Consider the following 14843-nt stretch of genomic DNA (forward strand, 5'->3'; position numbering starts at 1 on the left):
TTATTAAAAGTTAATTTTTAAATCATCATTTGTGCGCCAGCAAAAGAGACATTCTTTTCTCTTCTCCTTTCCTGCATAACATTACTTGTCTCTGGTAGCACCCCCGAACGTCCTACAATTAATATTTAATATAACTGATGGACATTTATTGGGGCCTCTTCATACAAATATTTAGAATTTAATAGCTGGTGCAGAACACATCCCCTTCCCCCCATTCCCTGTATATCTGAATTCACCAAGGAAATGCTGATACTGACTCCAAGAAGAAAGGGAGTCTCTTCCCTATGAAGGTGAAGCCTTGTTTGGCGACGGCCTAGTCAATTTGATCTCGGCAGCTCCCGCAGGTAAGTCAACCTTCTTGCACTATGTTCCCTCTCAACGGATAAAGACGCATCATTATCTGATGCAGTCATTTCGGCCCAATAGATATGCAAGAAGTTAAGATTCCCCTTTCTTTGCAGGTAGAGGAAGGAGAAGAGGGAAGAGGTCTGTAGCCTCTTCAAGATTGCAGGAGCAGAGATTGTCCTCTGCTTCTGCCAAATCCACTGCATGACGCTAGGGCTTTCTTGCAGGAGCCCGCACCAGTGGGGGCACGTCTAAAACTCTTCAGTCAGTTCTGGATTCATTCGGACCTGGACTCGTGGGTTTTATAAATAGTGTCCCAAGGGTACAAACTGGGGTTTCAAGACGTTCCCCCTCACCGATTGTTCAAATCAGCCTTAGTCAGCAGGGAGAAGGTTTTTATTCAAGCCGCTTCGTGGTCCCGAAGCCGGACGGCTCAGTCAGACCAATCTGAAATCCCTCAATTTCTACCTAAAGAAATTCAATTTCAAGATGGAATCTCTCACGGTAGTGATCTCCAGTCCGGAGGAAGGAGATTTCATGGTTTTGGTAAACTTAAAGGATGCCTACTTACATGTTCCCATTTAGCCACTGCATCAAGCTACCTGAGGTTTGCAATTCAGGATTGTCATTACTAATTTCAGACGTTGCCATTTGGTCTGTCCACGGCTCCGAGGATTTTCACCAGGGTGATGGCGGAAATGATGGTTCTCCTTCGCAAGCAAGGAGTCACAATTATCCCGTACTTGGATGTTCTCCTGATAAAGGCGAGATCCAGGGACCAGTTGGTGCAAAACATTGCACTCTCCCTGACAGTTCTTCAACAACATGGTTGGCTCCTAAACTTGCCAAAATCGCAGTTGGTCCCAATGACGCGGTTGTTGTTTTTGGGAGTGATACTGGACACAGAAGAGGTTTTCCTCCAGTGGAAAGGCTATGGAGATCCAGAGTCTGGTCAAACAAATTCTGAAACCAGCAAGAGTGTTAATCCATCAATGCATTCGGTTGCTGGGGAAAATGGTTTTGGCCTACGAGGCCATTCAGTTTGGCAGGTTCCATGCCAGAGTGTTCCAGTGGGACCTGTTGGACAAGTGGTCCGGATCCCACTTACACATGCACCAGAGGATAATCCTGTCTTCCAAGACCAGAATCTCACTCCATTGGTGGCTGCACAGTTCTCACCTCCTAGAGGGGCGATGGTTCGGGATCCAGGACTGGATCCTAGGGACCACGGATGCAACCCTTTCGAGGTGGGGAGCAGTCACACAGGGGGAAAACGTCCAAGGAAGATGGTCAAGTCAGGAAAGTTGTCTCCACATAAATGTTCTGGAGTTAAGGGCCATTTAATAACAGCAGACACAGTACACACTGCGACGGGTGCCCAGCATCCTCTACGGACTAAGAGAAAAGGATTTACCGGTAGGTATTAAAATTCTAGTTTCTCTAATGTCCTAGAGTATGCTGGGGACTCTGTAAGGACTATGGGGATAGACGGGCTCCGCAGGAGACATGGGCACTTTAAGAAAGACTTTAGTTCTGGGTGTGCACTGGCTCCTCCCTCTATGCCCCTCCTCCATACCTCAGTTTGATACTGTGCCTAGTTGAGACTGGGTGCTTTTCAGGAGCTCTCCTGAGCTTTCTGACAGAAAGTATTTTGTTAGGTTTTTAATTTTCAGGGAGCACTGCTGGCAACAGACTCCCTGCATCGAGGGACTGAGGGGAGAGAAGCAGCCCTACTCTCTGAGTTGCAAGGTCCTGCTTCTTAGGCTACTGGACACCATTAGCTCCAGAGGGATTGGTACGCAGGATCTCACCCTCGCCGTCCGTCCCAGAGCCGCGCCGCCGTCCCCCTTGCAGATTCAGAAGATAGAAGCAGGGTGAGTATGAGAAGAAAAGAAGACTTCAGATTCGGCAGAAGAGTTCATAATCTTCACTGAGGTAACGCACAGCACTGCAGCTGTGCACCATTGCTCCCATACACCTCACATACTCCGGTCACTGTAAGGGTGCAGGGCGCAGGGGGGGCGCCCTGGGCAGCAATATAAACCTCTTTTTGCCAAAAATATAACATATATACAGCTGGGCACTGTATATGTATGAGCCCCTGCCAATTTTACAGTTTAAGCGGGACAGAAGCCCGCTGCCGAGGGGGCGGGGCTTCTCCCTCAGCACTCACCAGCGCCATTTTTTCTCCACAGCACCGCTGAGAGGAAGCTGCCCGGACTCTCCCCTCCTTATACCATGGTAGACAAGAGGGTTGAAAAGAGAGGGGGGGCACATAATTCGGCGCAAATGACATACAGCAGCGCTACTGGACAAACATTAAGTTACTGTGTTATTCCTGGGTTATATAGCGCTGGGGTGTGTGCTGGCATACTCTCTCTCTCTGTCTCTCCAATGGGCCTTGTGGGGAAACTGTCTTCAGAAAAAGCATTCCCTGTGTGTGTGTGGTGTGTCGGTACACGTGTGTCGACATGTCTGAGGAAGAAGGCTATATTAGAGAGGAGCGGGAGCAAATGAATGTGGTGTCTCCGCCGACACCTGATTGGATGGATATGTGGAATGTTTTAAATGCTAGTGTAAACTCATTGCACAAAAGATTAGACAAGGCTGAAGCTTTGGGACAGTCAGGGTCTCAACCCATCCCTGATCCTATGTCGCAGGGACTGTCAGGGTCTCATAAGTGCCCACTATCCCAGATTGTTGACACAGATACCGACACGGATTCTGACTCCAGTGTCGATTACGTTGATGCAAAGTTACAGCCAAAATTGGCAAAATCCATTCGATATAGGATTATGGCAATAAAAGATGTTTTGCACATCACAGAGGAACCCCCTGTCCCTGACAAGAGGGTACATATGTACAAGGGAAAGAAGCCTGAGGTAACCTTTCCCCCCTCACACGAGCTGAACGAGTTATGTGAAAAAGCTTGGGAATCTCCAGATAAAAGACTGCAGATTTCCAAAAGGATTCTTATGGCGTATCCTTTCCCATCAACGGATAGGTTACGATGGGAATCCTCCCCTAGGATGGACAAAGCATTAACACGCACAGCTACAGCTGGAAAATCAAATTTTTTACCTTATGTTCCCTCACAGCATAAGAAAGCTCTGCATTATCAAATGCAGTCCTTTCGGTCACAAAGAAACAAGAAAGTGCGAGGTGCGTCCTTTCTTGCCAGAGGTAGGGGCAGAGGAAAAAAGATGCACAACACAGCTAGCTCCCAGGAACAGAAGTCCTCCCTGGCCTCTACAAAATCTACTGCATGACGCTGGGGCTCCACTGGCGGAGTCCGGCCCATGTGATGTCATGCAGCCGCTCTGACCACGCCTCCTGTTTCTCCGTTGCCGACCCAATATTGAAAACCCTGCCCCCGCACCGCTCCATCTCCGACTTGGAAATGGAGTGTTGTTGACCCCCCTCCCCCCCCCCCTGCACCGATTGACAGGCAGAGGCGATCGCATTATCTGCAGGCGGATGCGTATGCTCTTAGCAATTTTTGCAGTTGGATTGCTTATTGCGATTGCAATCCAACCTGAATCAGGCCCTATTACCTATCACAATGCACTGCGGGTAGTACAAAATGGGGTTAATATAGGAGAAAAACCCCCAGAGCTGTGCTCCTTAACTGTCCCTGGTGGCTAGTGGAGCAGCTGCCCAGTAATCAGTGTCCACGCCAGTGCGCACACGGCCCGCCCCCTACAGCCACGCTGGATCACGGTATAAAGTGGGCACAGAAGCCCCTTACCACCCTTTCATCAGCGGCCTCGTGATCCCGGAGGGCGGTGTGTGTGTGACTGACCTTAGGAAGAAACCGGAGCCTCCGCTGCAGTGACCCAGCAACCGGGGCACTGGAGTATACTGTGCCGCTGGGAGTGATGGAGCTGCAGTAAATATGTCTATTAGACCTAGCCTGCTGCAGCCCTTGTAGATTCTTATTAAAAAAGTTCTTCTTTTCTTGTCAAAATTAATAGCTAAGAATAGGCTGCCTGAGGCAGCCCCCTGTTAAGTGGCCTGCTACTGAAGGCACCAACTACAAACTGAGCTCCCTGTTCATGGAAGCGAGGTTATAGAGGAGGGGGCGCTGAGTATCTTGTGAACAGTCAAAAGCTTTGAGCTTGTTGGTGCCTCAGATCAAGATCCTACTCTACACCCCAATATGAATCCTTGTGGAGTCCAGTGTACCCCACAGAAGAAAAAAATGTGTCACAACCATTGGCAGCAACATAAGAATAGCTGCTGATGGGCACAATTGAGAAAGGAAGGGGGGAAAACATTTGAATCCAGCACATATATGTAATTCGAATATGTAATTTGTACCTTCCTACTTTAAAATGTAATGGATGAACCTCACCCTGTGAGAACTATCTTCATGATCAAGAGATCTCATATGCAAGATAAGTATGTGTTGGGATAGGGCTGTGGAGGGCGGCTGCTCGGGCACACCCCCGTCAAGTTAAGGAGATTCAACTGAGGAAGCACAAGGGAACTCTCATCTGGGGACAACAACTGCAGGGAGAACACATTTTCAGATGAATGTGGGAGGGCAGAAGGCTGCCTAATACTGAAGCACCCCCAAACAACAAACCAAATGCAACAACTAGTGCAAGCATTCCTGGGGGAAGGCCTGCAGCAGATGGATCCAATAACAGCTCCAGAGTTGCTCTACAAGACAAGTAAAAGGGTGTGAGCCCTGCAGCACCACCTGTACTTTGCATACACACATATAGGACAGCATCTCTTATATGCCCCAGGGTCAATAAAATAGTATCCTTATCTAGGGTATCCATCCCCTCAGATAAGGTATCCGTCCATGCTGCTACAGCACTACACACCCAGGCCGACGCAATTGCCGGTCTGAGTAAGGTACCCGAATGTGTATAAATGGACTTCAGGGTTATCTCCTGTTTGCGGTCAGCAGACTCTTTGAGGGTAGCCGTATCCTGGGACGGGAGGGCTACCTTCTTGGATAAGCGTGTTAATGCTTTGTCCACCCTAGGGGAGGATTCCCATCTTAACCTATCCATTGATGGGAAAGGATACGCCATAAGAATCCTTTTGGAAATCTGCAGTCTTTTATCTTGAGATTCCCAGGCTTTTTCACATAACTCGTTCAGCTCGTGTGAGGGGGGAAAGGTTACCTCAGGCTTCTTTCCCTTGTACTTATGTACCCTCTTGTCAGGGACAGGGGGTTCCTCTGTGATGTGCAAAACATCTTTTATTGCCATAATCCTATATCGAATGGATTTTGCCAATTTTGGCTGTAACTTTGCATCATCGTAATCGACACTGGAGTCAGAATCCGTGTCAGTATCTGTGTCAACAATCTGGGATAGTGGGCGCTTATGAGACCCTGACAGTCCCTGCGACATAGGATCAGGCATGGGTTGAGACCCTGACTGTCCCAAAGCTTCAGCCTTGTCTAATCTTTTGTGCACTGAGTTTACACTAGCATTTAAAACATTCCACATATCCATCCAATCAGCTGTCGCAGAGACACCACATTAATTTGCTCCCGCTCCTCTCTAATATAGCCTTCTTCCTCAGACATGTCGTCACACGTGTACCGACACACCACACACACAGGGAATGCTTTTTCTGAAAACAGTTTCCCCACAAGGCCCTTTGGAGAGACAGAGAGAGAGAGTATGCCAGCACACACCCCAGCGCTATATAACCCAGGAATAACACAGTAACTTAATGTTTGCCCAGTAGTGCTGCTGTATGTAATTTGCGCCGAATTATGTGCCCCCCCCCCCTCTTTTCAACCCTCTTGTCTACCGTGGTTTCAGCAGGCGAGAGTCTGGGGAGCTGCCTCAGCGGTGCTGTGGAGAAAAAATGGCGCTGGTGAGTGCTGAGGGAGAAGCCCCGCCCCCTCGGCGGCGGGCTTCTGTCCCGCTTAAACTGTAAAATTGGCGGGGGCTCATACATATATACAGTGCTCAGCTGTATATATGTTATATTTTTGGCAAAAAGAGGTTTATATTGCTGCCCAGGGCGCCCTGCACCCTTACAGTGACCAGAGTATGTGAGGTGTATGGGAGCAATGGCGCACAGCTGCAGTGCTGTGCATTACTTCAGTGAAGATCATGAAGTCTTCTGCCACCGCTGAAGTCTCTTTTCTTCTCATACTCACCCGGCTTCTATCTTCCGGCTCTGCGAGGGGGACGGCGGCGCGGCTCTGGGACGGACGGCGAGGGTGAGATCCTGCGTACCAATCCCGCTGGAGCTAATGGTGTCCAGTAGCCTAAGAAGCAGGACCTTGCAACTCAGAGAGTAGGGCTGCTTCTCTCCCCTCAGTCCCTCGATGCAGGGAGTCTGTTGCCAGCAGTGCTCCCTGAAAATTAAAAACCTAACAAAATACTTTCTGTCAGAAAGCTCAGGAGAGCTCCTGAAAAGCACACAGTTTCCACTGGGCACAGTATCAAACTGAGGTATGGAGGAGGGGCATAGAGGGAGGAGCCACTGCACACCAAGAACTAAAGTCTTTCTTAAAGTGCCCATGTCTCCTGCGGAGCCCGTCTATCCCCATGGTCCTTACAGAGTCCCCAGCATCCTCTAGGACGTTAGAGAAAATAGGATTTTAATACCTACCGGTAAATCCTTTTCTCTTAGTCCGTAGAGGATGCAGGGCACCCGTCCCAGTGCGTACTGTGTCTGCAGTTATTAAATGGCCCTTAACTCCAGAACATTTATGTGGAGACAACTTTCCCGACTTGACCATCTTCCTTGGATGTTTTCCCCCTGTGTGACTGCTCCCCAGCCTCGGAGGGTTGCATCCGTGGTCCCTAGGATCCAGTCCTGGATCCCGAACCATCGCCCCTCTAGGAGGTGAGAACTGTGCAGCCGCCAATGGAGTGATATTCTGGTCTTGGAAGACAGGATTATCCTCTGGTGCATGTGTAGGTGGGATCCGGACCACTTGTCCAACAGGTCCCACTGGAACACTCTAGCATGGAACCTGCCAAACTGAATGGCCTCGTAGGCCGCAACCATCTTCCCCAGCAACCGAATGCATTGATGGATTAACACTCTTGCTGGTTTCAGAATTTGTTTGACCAGACTCTGGATCTCCATAGCCTTTCCACTGGAAGAAAACCTCTTCTGTGTCCAGTATCACTCCCAAAAACAACAACCGCGTCATTGGGACCAACTGCGATTTTGGCAAGTTTAGGAGCCAACCATGTTGTTGAAGAACTGTCAGGGAGAGTGCAATGTTTTGCAACAACTGGTCCCTGGATCTCGCCTTTATCAAGAGATCATCCAAGTACGGGATAATTGTGACTCCTTGCTTGCGAAGGAGAACCATCATTTCCGCCATCACCCTGGTGAAAATCCTCGGAGCCGTGGACAGACCAAACGGCAACGTCTGAAATTGGTAATGACAATACTGAATTGCAAACCTCAGGTAGCTTGATGCAGTGGCTAAACGGAACATGTAAGTAGGCATCCTTATGTCTACCAAAACCATGAAATCTCCTTCCTCCGGACTGGAGATCCCTACCCTGAGAGATTCCATCTTGAAATTGAATTTCTTTAGGTAGAAATTGAGGGATTTCAGATTTCAGATTGGTCTGACTGAGCCTTCCGGCTTCGGGACCACGAAGAGGCTTGAATAAAAGCCTTCTCCCTGCTGACTAAGGCCGATTTGAACAATCGGTGAGGGGGAACGTCTTGAAACCCCAGTTTGTACCCTTGGGACACTATTTGTAAAACCCACGAGTCCAGGTCCAAATTAATCCAGAACTGACTGAAGTGTTTTAGACGTGCCCCCACTGGTGTGGGCTCCTGCAAGAGAGCCCCAGCGTCATGCAGTGGATTTGGAAGAAGCAGAGGACGATCTCTGCTCCTGCGATCTTGAAGAGGCTACAGACCTCTTCCCTCTTCTCCTTCCTCTACCTGCAAAGAAAGGGGAATCTTAACTTCTTGCATATCTATTGGGCCAAAATGACTGCGTTAGATAATGATGCGTCTTCATCCGTTGAGAGGGAACATAGGGCAAGAAGGTTGACTTACCTGCGGGAGCTGCCGAGATCAAATTAACTAGGCCGTCGCCAAACAAGGCTTCACCTTCATAGGGAAGAGACTCCCTTTCTTCTTGGAGTCAGCATCAGCATTCCCTTGGTGAATCCACAATGCCCTCCTATCCGAGACTGCCATGAAATTGGCCCGTGAACTCAAGAGTCCTATATCCCTTGCAGTCGTAAGTATGCTGCAGTGTCCTTGATATGATCCAACGTAAGGAGCATCCCATGTCTCCAGGATATCTATATCAGATGACAAGGTATTCGACCAATTCTTGAATACTACTACTCACCCATGCGCATGTAATGGCAGGTCTAAGTAATGTACCCGTGGTTACATAACTAGAAATAATGTAGCTTCCTGCATACGATCCGCTGGATTTGTGACAGGGCCCCATGCAGAACAGGGGGTGATTCCCACTTTATTCTGTCCGCGGCAGGAAATGAATAAACAACCGGAAACCTTTTGGGGATTTGAAACCATCTTGTCGAGCTGGCCCAGACTTTCTCAAACAGAGATGGAGGAACGTTACATCAGCTTTCATTATATATCTATATATATACATACATATAGACCCCTTTGTCAGGAACAGCAGGGTCCTCAGTGATGTTAATATGTCCTTAATATCCACAATCATGTACTGAATGCTCCTTGCCAATATTGGATCTAATCAGGAAATATTATGGTCGACATAGGAATCAGTATCCGAGTCAGTATCAGTGTGTAGTAACTGGGCAAAATAACATTTTTGCGGGGCCTGAGGGAAAAGAAGCATAGCCATGAACATCACATCTTTTCTCTACGTCTGTGTCTGGGACACAGATTTATCCAACCTCACTCTGATATTACTGAAACTTTCACCCAGTCAGTTATTGGTGGTGCCAACAGGGCCACCATCATATGTCTGCATTCCTAATATAGTTTCCTCTTGGGAAAAACATTCAGCCACCGACATGTTGACACACATGTACCAAGTACCCACAGACACATCGGCTTATGGGGGATAGACCTACAGTAAATCTGTCAGAGGGACAGATGGGATTTTTCAGCTCACAACCCAGCGTCAAAAGTACACAGTCTGGGAAATAATAAACTCTATAGTGATAGACTTGTAACGCTCTATAGATGTGCTGGTGAGGTGAGGAAGAAGCCCCGCCGCTGTAATGGCACGCTTCTGTCCCGCTCAGAAACAAATAATTAATTACGCTGGTGGGGTAAGGACAGTGCCCAGGCACTAATGTCCACTTTTGCCAGCCTTTTGGGAGGAATTTATGCTGCCCAGGGTGCCCCCCCCCCCCAACGCCCTGCACCCTGCAGTGCCTGTGTTTGTGTGGGAGCATGGCGCACAGCATTCCGCTCGCTGCGTGGTACCTCAGAATGCCATCTGTTCTTCTGCTACTCGCCTGTCTTCTGACTTCTGGCTCTGTAAGGGGGTGATGGCAGGCTACGGGAGTGGGCATCTAGGCGTACCCAGCGATCAGCACCCTCAGGAGCTAATGGTGTCCTGTCAGCCAGAAGTAGAGCCATTGAACTCACTAGAAGTTGGTCATACTTCTCTCCCCTAAGTCCCACGAAGCAGGGAGACTGTTGCCAGCAGCCTCCCTGAAAATAAGAAAAACTAACATAAGTCTTTTCAGAGAAACTCAGTAGAGCTCCCCTGTAGTGCATCCAGTCTCACTGGGCACAATTCTAAAACTGGAGTCTGGAGGAGGGGCATAGAGGGAGGAGACAGTTCACACCCTTTGAAAGTCTTAAAGTGCCCATGTCTCCTGCGGATCCCGTCTATACCCCATGGTTCTTAATGTGATCCCAGCATCCTCTAGGACGTATGAGAAAACAAATAACACACACACGAGGAGAGAACAAAGGAAGGGGGGGGGGGGGGGGGGTAAGGTAAGGTAGTAAAGGCATATTGGATAAACTACAACCTTATACATATTCATTAATGTACCAGTAGTTAGAAGTAGAAGAGCTCTAACAGAAACCACAAAGCTTATCTAAAGCCACACCACACTGGATATGCCCAATCTCATTTGATCTTTGAAGCAAAGCAGTATTGGACTTTGTTACTACCAAGCAGTCTCCCATCCATGTATTATCAGATTCTTTAGGTGTTTTTAAACTACCAACACCCTTTTCTTGGTACATTTAATTTTTACATGTATTCTTTTATGTACCAGAAGTTAGAAGTAGAAAAGCTCTAACAGAAACCACCAGCTCATCTACAGCCACAGCACACTGGATTTGCCCAATCTCTCCTGATCATGGAAGCTGAGCAGTGTTGGTCCTGGTTTTAGTACTTGGATGGGAGACCACCAGGAAATACCAGGAGCTGTGTGTATTTTTACAATACCAACACCGTTCTCTTGATGCATTCCATTTTGAAACATTGGGGCAGAGCTATTAAGCCTGGTGAACTGATAAAGTGCAAGGTGATAAAGTACCAGCCAGTCAGCTCCTAACTGTCATTTTTCAAACCCAGCCTGTGACATGGCAATTAGGAGCTGATTGGCTGGTACTTTATCACCATGCAAATTATCATTCCACCAGGTTTAATAAATCGGCCGCTTATTCATTTATGTACTAGTAGTTAGAAGTAGAAGAACTCTAACAGAAACCACTAAGCTCATCTACAGCCACACCACACTGTATATGCCCAATATCACCTGATCTTAGGCCTGGTTTGTTCTTGGATGTGAGACCACCTGGGAATACCAGGTGCTGTAGGTAGTTTTATACTACCAACACCGTTCTCTTGATGCATTCTATTTTGAAACTTATTCATTGATGTAGAAGTTAGAAACAGCAAAAATCATCTACAGCCGCATCACACTGGATATGTCCAATCTCATCTGATGTTGGAAGCTAAGCAGTGTTGTGCCTGGTTAGTTTTTGGATTTCAGGTCCTGCCTTCTGGTTTGGCCACGGCACCTCGGAAATTCACCAAGGTCATGGCCGTGATGACGACCCTTCACCATCGGTGGACCAGGGAGGAATCTCTCCTCCCGATAAACATTCTGGAATTGCGGGCAGTGTTCAATTCATTGATACTGGCCCTGCCTCTAGTACAGAACAGGCCTGTTCAAGTACAATCGGACAACGCCACCACGGTAGTATACACAAATCATCAAGTCGGCACTCGAAACTGCATGGCAAAGCTGGAAGTATAAAAAAATCCTCAGTTGGGTAGAACGTCATCTGCCAGCAATATCGGCAGTGTTCATTCCCGGAGTCCTCAACTGGGAAGCGGATTTCCTCAGTCGTCAGGACGTTCACGCTGGAGAGTGGAGAGGCTGCAGCAGAAATATCTGCACTGGTGTCAGTAGGTGACTGAGGCAGGGATGACTGGGAGATAGTGGGTGACTGAAGCATGTATGAGTGGGATATAGTGGGTGACTGAAGCCGGGGTGACTGGGAGATAGTGGGTGACTGATGCAGGGGTGACAGTGATAGTGGGTGACTTAGGCAGGTGTGACAGGGAGTGTCACGATCCGGGTATCTGGACGCCATTTCTTATCCATCAGATGCCTCCTAAGGCTGGCTCAGCGCTCCAGGACCGGATCCCATCTGTTATCCTGATGTGTACATTCCTGTATCCTCTCCTGTCACTCTGGGACGCTGTCACAGTAAACGCCATATTACACCTGGCATGGCGTCTCCCGCGGCCTCCGCCGCCGTCCCTGAACTTCTGCATGCAGAGTGTCTGAGTGGCGATTACGTCAGCCGCGGCCTCCGCTGTGTCCGCGTGGTTGGATATGCATCTGTCAGCCTGGCGCCTCCTGTCTCCGGTGGCCGGCGCCGCCATTACTGTTTTCATTACCACATGGATTACAAACCAAACTTCCCTCCAAGTGTCTGCATGGGCGCAGCCATCTTGGATTCTGTCAGCTGATCATTTCCACCAATCTGTTCTCAGTATTGATAATCTGCATAATTGCCTAGCCAATCCCTTCCTTGCTGCAGGTATAAATACACTGTGCCTGAGCAAGGAAGGCGTCAGTGCTTTGGTTGTCAAACCTAGTTCCTGTTTGTCTCTCTCCTGTGATTGTCTTCCAGGTTCCAGCTCCTGTCTCAAGACTTCCACCATAGAGACCCGCACCAGCATTCCACCTGCGGTGTAGCCTGACTCTCCAATCCATTGTGGATTCATCTGTTTCCAGCTACAACATTACCTGCTTCCAGCTCAGCTTCCAGCAGAGTACAGCTTCCCTTAAAGGGCCGGTGTCCTTTCTACACTTTACCACTCTCCACCGGTATTATTATTTCTCCGCTCTCAAGTTCTACATTTCAGTTCATATTTCATCGCTCCCAAGTTCATTTATTATTTAACTGGTTCCAGCCAGTATCCACTCCGTGCTAACAACAGTCTGGTTCCAGCCAGTATCCACAGCAGCTGTTTTACCTTCAGCAACCCAGCTTTTCCTGGAACACCAGCTGGCACAATCCTGGGTTATCTCCATTGCTACAGTCGGGCCTGGTAAGGACTTTCCATCTAGAAGATCATAAGAACTATCTCACACTACCAGTGCCCTGTGGCTCCTGCCATCCTGTAGTACCCAGGAACTGTATTTATTCTTTGCTGACTTTTACGTTTTCTTTTACTGCTGCTGTGTTGCGGAGTTGTCATAATAAACATCATTGACTTTTATCCAAGTTGTCGTGGTCACGCCTTCGGGCAGTTATTATTCATGTTACTTACATGTCCAGGGGTCTGATACAACCTCCCAGGTTCCGGTACATCTCAGCCCCTACAACTGAGGCTGCCTCCCGTCAGCTCAGGCCCTCAGTTGTGACAGTAAGCACTGACCTAATGAATCCAGCCAGAGACCAGGATCAAGCGGCCAGGCCGATGCAAGAACTGGCAGCCCGACTAGAACATCAGGAGGCTGCACAGGGCCACATCATCCGCTGTCTCCAGGATCTCTCTACTCGGCTGGATGGGATTCAGACAACTCTCCGTGGATCAGGCGCGTCTGGTGCGTCAACCACAGTGACTCCAGCTATAACCCCACCCACCTTACCCATTTCTGCTCCACGTCTTCATCTTCCAACGCCAGCAAAATTTGACGGATCTCCAAGATTCTGCAGGGGATTTCTCAACCAGTGTGAGATTCAGTTTGAGCTACAACCTGGCAATTTTCCCAGTGACCGTACAAAAATTGCCTACATTATTTCTCTTCTCAGTGGCTCAGCCCTTGATTGGGCATCACCGTTATGGGAGAGGTCCGACACCCTGCTATCTTCCTACACTGCCTTCGTGTCAACATTCAGGCGCATCTTCGACGAGCCAGGCCGGGTAACCTCAGCTTCATCCGAGATTCTCCGTTTACGCCAGGGGTCACGTACTGTAGGACAATATCTGATACAGTTCCAGATCCTGGCATCCGAACTGGCATGGAACGACGAGGCCCTGTATGCTGCATTCTGGCATGGCTTATCTGAGCGTATTAAAGATGAGTTAGCTACCAGAGACTTACCTTCTAAGTTAGATGAGCTAATCTCACTCTGCACGAAAGTTGATTTACGTTTCAGAGAGAGAGCAACTGAGCGTGGAAGATCATCTGCTCCAAAATCTTCTGCTCCTCCTCCTCGTCAACTGTCACCATCTAAAGATGAGCCCATGCAACTTGGCCGTTCCCGTTTAACTCCTGCTGAGCACCGAAGACGTCTCTCCGAGTTTCTCTGTCTCTATTATGCAGCTCCGTCTCACACCATTAATGCCTGTCCCAAACGTCCGGGAAACTCCAAATCCTAGCTCGCCAAGGAGAGGGCCGGCTAGGAGTAATGATCTCCTCTCCATCTCCTCAAGATTGTAATCTCCCAGTCTCGCTTCAAGTTGCTCAACGTTATCGGAACGTCATTGCCCTCCTTGATTCCGGAGCAGCTGGGAACTTTATTACCGAAGCCTATGTTAAACGGTGGTCCCTACCCACCGAGAGACTTCCTTCGTCCATTTCTTTAACTGCCGTGGATGGCAGCAAAATTTTTGATGCAGTTATTTCTTTAAGGACTCTACCAGTTCGTCTGAGAGTGGGAGTTCTTCATTCCGAACTTATTTCTTTTCTAGTGATTCCAAGAGCCACACATCCTGTGGTCCTGGGCCTTCCATGGCTCCGTCTTCACAATCCTACAATTGATTGGACGACTACGCAAATCCTGGCATGGGGTTCCTCCTGTGCTGAGACATGTTTGTTTAAAGTATTGCCTGTCTGTTCTTCCTCCCCCAGGTCGTCTGATGTTCCACCTCCTCCATATCAAGATTTCACGGATGTGTTCAGTAAAGCTTCTGCTGATATCCTTCCTCCTCATAGAGAATGGGACTGTCCGATTGATCTCGTTCCAGGGAAGGTTCCACCTCGAGGCCGAACTTATCCGTTGTCTCTGCCTGAGACGCATTCTATGGAGGAATATATTAAAGAGAACCTAGCAAAGGGGTTCATTCGACCTTCTTCTTCTCCAGCCGGCGCAGGCTT

This window comes from Pseudophryne corroboree, chromosome 8 (assembly GCF_028390025.1).
Source record: "Pseudophryne corroboree isolate aPseCor3 chromosome 8, aPseCor3.hap2, whole genome shotgun sequence".
NCBI lineage: Eukaryota > Metazoa > Chordata > Amphibia > Anura > Myobatrachidae > Pseudophryne > Pseudophryne corroboree.